At 35.1% G+C, this 5,585-nt stretch overlaps 1 long non-coding RNA gene across 1 annotated transcript in view; it reads right to left on the bottom strand.

The window, feature by feature from the left end:
* Positions 1-2,976: 2,976 nt before the first annotated feature.
* The window catches only part of LOC105854337, a 336,134-nt gene continuing 333,525 nt past the window's right edge, over positions 2,977-5,585 (bottom strand). Inside the window, exon 6 of the long non-coding RNA XR_001146017.1 lies at positions 2,977-3,012. This is a non-coding gene — a long non-coding RNA (uncharacterized LOC105854337). The remainder of the gene's footprint in view (positions 3,013-5,585) is intronic.

Genomic DNA, 5,585 nt, shown 5'->3' with positions numbered 1-5,585 from the left:
TATGGAGAGACTCATTTGCACAAAGCAGTTCTTACCAATGGAACTCTGTACAAAGGAGAGAGGCTAGCCATGAAAAGCTGGTTCATAGAGGTTTCTTTTAATATTTTTAGAACACACTAGAGCAACATGTACAAGTATATAGGGAGTGCATGCCCTTTGTCTGCAACACACATTCTCCTCCCACCCTTAGTCTCCAAACATAGTGCTTTAAAAAGAAAAACATCCAGACTAAAGATATAAGTTCTCCCTTTTCAGATATCCTAAGTGACTCTTTAGGAAGAAACCTTTTGTTTCTATCAATAAATCTTAACAAACTATGAACATTTAAGTCCACTGCTACATTTGGCTTAGGTAAGTTTACCATGTTTATCTATTAAGGGTTTGCGAGAGTCATGCTGTACTTCTAAGTATTCAGAAGACTTTTCTTTTTCACCTCAGGCACAGAAGTGTATAAAAATCCCTTGCATACAGTAATGAGTTTATTTAATGCTTTGTAGATTTGGCGTGCAAAGTATCATCCTAAATTTGAGTCAAGTGAAAAAAGAAATGCCCTTCCCTCTCCAAATACTTTAGTTTCTCAGGAAATCTAGCCAAACATGTGAAATGTCTCTCTGGTCAACAAAATTGCTCTTTGGCTTACAGATGTGACTAAAAACTTATGTAACAGTCCGATGAGATTTTATGATCAATTGCTACATTCTAGAAAGTATGATGGCAGTATATTCAGAAGGAAAATACTTCCATACATTGACTAGAACTATTTCACTGAATGATTTTAACACTAGCATGTAAAGAAGTCCTGATGGACTAAGTGTCATGGACATTTGGGGGTTTCTTCAAGATAACATATGGGTAGGAAAGGAAAAAAGATTGGCTGCAAGTTAGTCATTGTGCAAGCAGGGTGGTGGTGGGTCCTGGGGAATTCATTGCATAATCTGCCTACATTCACATGTTGGAAATTTTTCACAATAAATTTTAACACATATACTGACTTTAATTCTCATTCATTTACTCTTTATTCAGAATAATTTACATTTTACATACAAGATATTTAGATGTGTAAAAAGTAAAGACAAAAAATGATTTTGTTGGATAGTTAGAGTAAGTAGACAACCTCTTTGGGAATGATACGTAATTATTTAAAATGATTTTTGGAATTCTGTAATTACACATAAAATTTTTAGGTTAAATTTTGAAAGCAGGACATGAAATTATATAGAAAATATGATACCAGCATGTTTTAAGTAATATGTCCTCAAGGGAAAATGAGAGTAGGAAATATATCACATGGTTATTAACGATTAGATTTAAATTATAGAAATAATTACTTTACTTTTTCTTCATTTCACTGCTATGTGTTTTTCCAAATTATTTTTAATGAGCAGGTATCATTTTAAAATGAAAATAAATATTTATTCATTAGTGGATAAGATGCACTTTCCTTTCCCAAGGAGCTTTTCATTTACTAAAACAGAGAAACTGCAAACACATAGCATTGCCCTGATAGTTTAAATCTTTCTACCTAGAAGTGAAATATACCCACAGGCAAAGAAACGTCAATACAGATTTTATCTGATCATAGAAACATAAAGAGCTTTCTGTGTTTTGGATAGAAACAGGGGAGGAACTGACTTCGGTGCAAGTCTGAAAGAGTGTGCGATTCAGGCCGTTGTATGATGAGATCATTTTGCTATGAATGCAGAGACAAATTAAAGTTACCAAATAAGCCTGTCCCCTGAGCTCTTGACACATTGATATGAGTTTCTTTTGGGACAGCATAACAAATAAACCTTGGGAGTGGGAGTGGAGAGGGAGTTACAATCCTAAAGGCTTATGGCCTTTACATGTTCAGAGAAACAGAGATAAACGTGTAACAGAATTAGAAACAAAAATACGGTGACAACTATGGATTATGTGCAACAGATATGGAAAGTCCCTCTCAGAAAGCTATCTTTATTATCCCAAGAGATTATTTTCCTCACTTTATACACATTATATAAAGTGAAATCAAGAGTGTAACTGTTAAGGTTTGGATGAATATGACGATCGTGACTAAACAGGCCTGGCTGGAGCTAGGCAGAATATAGTCAGATGCCAGGCAACTAACCCTTTGTCTCTTCTACCCTCTCCAAAATATTTGCCAGGTATTTCAATGGGGGCCAACTTCTAACAAACTCAGTGCTTTGAGGTACTATCTGACAAGATGATGCTCTACCAATATACCATCAGTCTTAACCTGCACTCTCCTCCCAACCACTGAATTCTCAAGAATTCTAGATAGCCACATCACCAACCTTGTAGATATATTTTAAAGCCTCGTTTTAAATTCTCAGTGTGGAAGACGCTGACTCCAAAGATTCAAATCTAGGCTCACATGAGTTCTAACTTTGGGTCTCTTCCCTAACCTTTAACTAGCAAAGAGCATTTCCCCCTTCTGTTAATGGGTACACGCAGAGTAACCGTGTATGATTTTAAATAGGATCCAAACAAGGCAAATACATTTCAAATTTATAGCAGATCATAGAGAAAAATTTGGAGGATTTTGTGCTGGTTTACTTAATGACAAAGCACTGTTGCAAGTGGCAAACAGAAGTGACCACTGTCACCCCATCACCCTACACACTTGGGTGTCTCCTTTAGCTGTACACATGTTTTGAAAGTCTTCAAATGTATCTTTGACTATTTTCAACCTTCTACAGCAAAATCATTGTAAAATATTTTCCAAATTAGTGATAATAGATTCTTCGGGTCATGTTTCTTATCATTCTAAATGATAGCATTTCAGGTTAAAACACAGGATATGAACCATGTTTTCTTCACCAATGTCAAAATCTGTCCCACCTAAATTGAATACTTGAGGCGTACTTTCACCACAACCTTTTGGAGATTGGTAGAAATATATCTGACATTTTTTCTACCTCTATATTTTGGAAATGCCATTTAAAGATAATGATAATTACTTACCAGACAGCAACGTTGTGAGGAATATCCAGTTACTGATGGTGAAACATCCTGAAATGAAAAGAGGGCCATCAATGCCAAGTAGTTAATAAATGGAGGACAAAATGGCAATCATAGAAAATAGCCCATTTACGTCTTACTTTGGGACACTGACTTTGTGACACTATAGAAAAAAAATAAAGGATCTTCCCTTTGGGAGTGGAATTTAACTGTGAACTGAGAAAGTGGCTTTTGTAACTGCCTGAATGTTTAAGGGTTGTAACCAGTTGCAACCAGTTGTGAGTAACTTGCTGCCCGTTTCTGCAATTCACTGTAACTTGTGTTGAGAAAGTTATGTTTTATGGTTAATTATCCATGGTCTGTTTAAAAAAAATAAATCAAACCATTGTGAACCACCAGGATTTGCAGCTCCATTTGAACTTGACTGTACTTTTGATTAAACATTTTGTAAATAAAAACAAACTGGTTTCTCCTAGTTTTTGGTTTCTTGTTACTTATGTTTGGGATATAAATATTGTGACAATGGTGGGAAAACAACTATGGATTATTTACCCCTGGTTTCAGGAGTTGTGAGTTACTGGCTTATCCTCCATCATGAGTGTGTGTATATAATATATATATATAAACGTACAGTATTCTATTCCAAGTCCTGATAGACAAATGGAACGAATGAACTGAAATCTTTTAAAATCAAAACTTTTTATGCTAAACACAGAGTAACAAACAAACCTCAAATTAATATTTAAAAAGCTTCTACTGTGGGGCAACAAAACCCTTGAATTTTATATAATTTGAATTTAATAAATTGCTACCTGATAAAAATAATCAATAATTTCACATGCTTGTCCTTTCACTATCTTTGTAATTTAGAAGCCACAGGTAGCTTAACCAGAGATCACCTCCAATGTTACCACAAGAATGAAGCCTTGAAAATATCCAGCATTACTAACTTAAGCCAAACTGAGTTAGAAAGATCTGGAAGTACTGAACTAAAAGTAATGAAACACTATATAAAAGAACTCTATATAAAATTTGTCTACAGTCATCATCCCAGGGTCTATATAAATTTAAAAAAGGCTAAAAAAGTACTTGTCCAGAGAAGATGAGACAAGCCAAGATTCAAAAGAGCCTGTGGCAGAGTGCAATAGGAGTATATTTGAGAACCAGAATGCTAAGTATATGTCACATTTGCATATAAAACTAAAGAGGAGCGCCAAAGTAGCTGGCCAAAAATTGTTTTTTCCTAAATTATTCAATGATCTGTTCTGTTCTGACCATTAAAAAAGAACCTCTAGGGAAGGTGTAAAATTGCCTTCTGCAATTTGCTACTTTAGTAAAGACAGATGAGAAGGGCTTTCTTAGGAAACTGGATGATCTCTCTGTTGCTGAAAGTTGAAGAGTTCTATATCCTCTTTTACTTACCCTTTTATTATTTACATGACTTAGTGGTACAAGCGCTATGACTGGACAGTCACAGAAAAGTGCCTCTCTGGTTCACCAAAACATGGTAAAATATTAATGAAGCAGCTAACATGTGTAAGGGTATACCTAGAGTGATTCTGTTCAAATAGGCAAGCCAGGCACAGGTTCTTGTTGCCATATTAAAAAATATCCGTTGCGGACTGACAAAGTACACAGCTGAGGGGAGCAGCAGGTGGGACAGGAGAGGAAGATCACCTCCGGGATGGGGATCCAACTCATGCTGACGTGGCTTTAGCTTTTTAGTGCTGTGCTTTAACCCGCTGCACCACCAGGGAGGGCCAATTAATCTTTAAAAATACATATATCAGTTGCTATTGCTAACAGCAAGAAATACTAGGTTGAAAGAGTTGTGTAGGGCTTCGGAGAAATTAGAAAATGTTTAAAACTCCCCAACTTTTTGCATGTTCTGGGAATAGCAAACTTAAATCTTCCAGCCTTTCTAAGCTTGAATCCCATAATGCAGACGAGAGACCAGAAGTAGCCTATATGTTCCCAGTACTATGAAAATGGGGGCTAAACAGAATTATCCAGTATCCATTGGATGTTGCAAAGTCAATTGAAAGGTCAAAATGGAAGTTATTCTGAGAAACTGAGGCAGGAAAAAAGTTCAAAGACCTTTTGCTCAAAGACATTCTCTTCTGTTTCATTTACAACTGGATTCCTACAACTGTTTTTGACAACCACGAAAATGCTCTTCTAGGGAGTTCTAAGTTGTCTTTTAAAACATAGGCAACCTATTTGAACATGAGGGTACTCTAAATGACTTCCTGTATATAGAACTACACAGCCAAAATAAGCACTTGATTATAGGTGATTAATTGTGTTAAGTTATAAAGAATGAATTTTACATGGTGCAGAATTCATTTTGATAATCAGGTATATACATACAAAATTACATTTGGAATCAAAACTTAGTCTTGACATGTGTTCAGAGACACTTAGAAAAATTATACATGTGAGTACGACTGCCTGGTTAAAGATTAGAATATTCAGACCAATTTGCACTATTTTTTTCAGAAACAAATCTATTATTGTTAGTCTTTTAAAGAAAAAAAAAGAGAAAGCAACCTTTATAAATCTTTAAATTTTGTAATATTCTTTAAACATTTTTTTTAAAAGATTTATTTATTTATGCATATAGA

The sequence above is a fragment of the Condylura cristata genome, unplaced genomic scaffold (genome assembly GCF_000260355.1).
Source record: "Condylura cristata isolate star-nosed mole 26May11 unplaced genomic scaffold, ConCri1.0 scaffold00003, whole genome shotgun sequence".
Classification (NCBI taxonomy): Eukaryota; Metazoa; Chordata; class Mammalia; order Eulipotyphla; family Talpidae; genus Condylura; species Condylura cristata.
The sequence above is the reverse complement of the archived record's forward strand: the minus strand, read 5'-3'. Positions and strand labels throughout refer to the sequence as shown.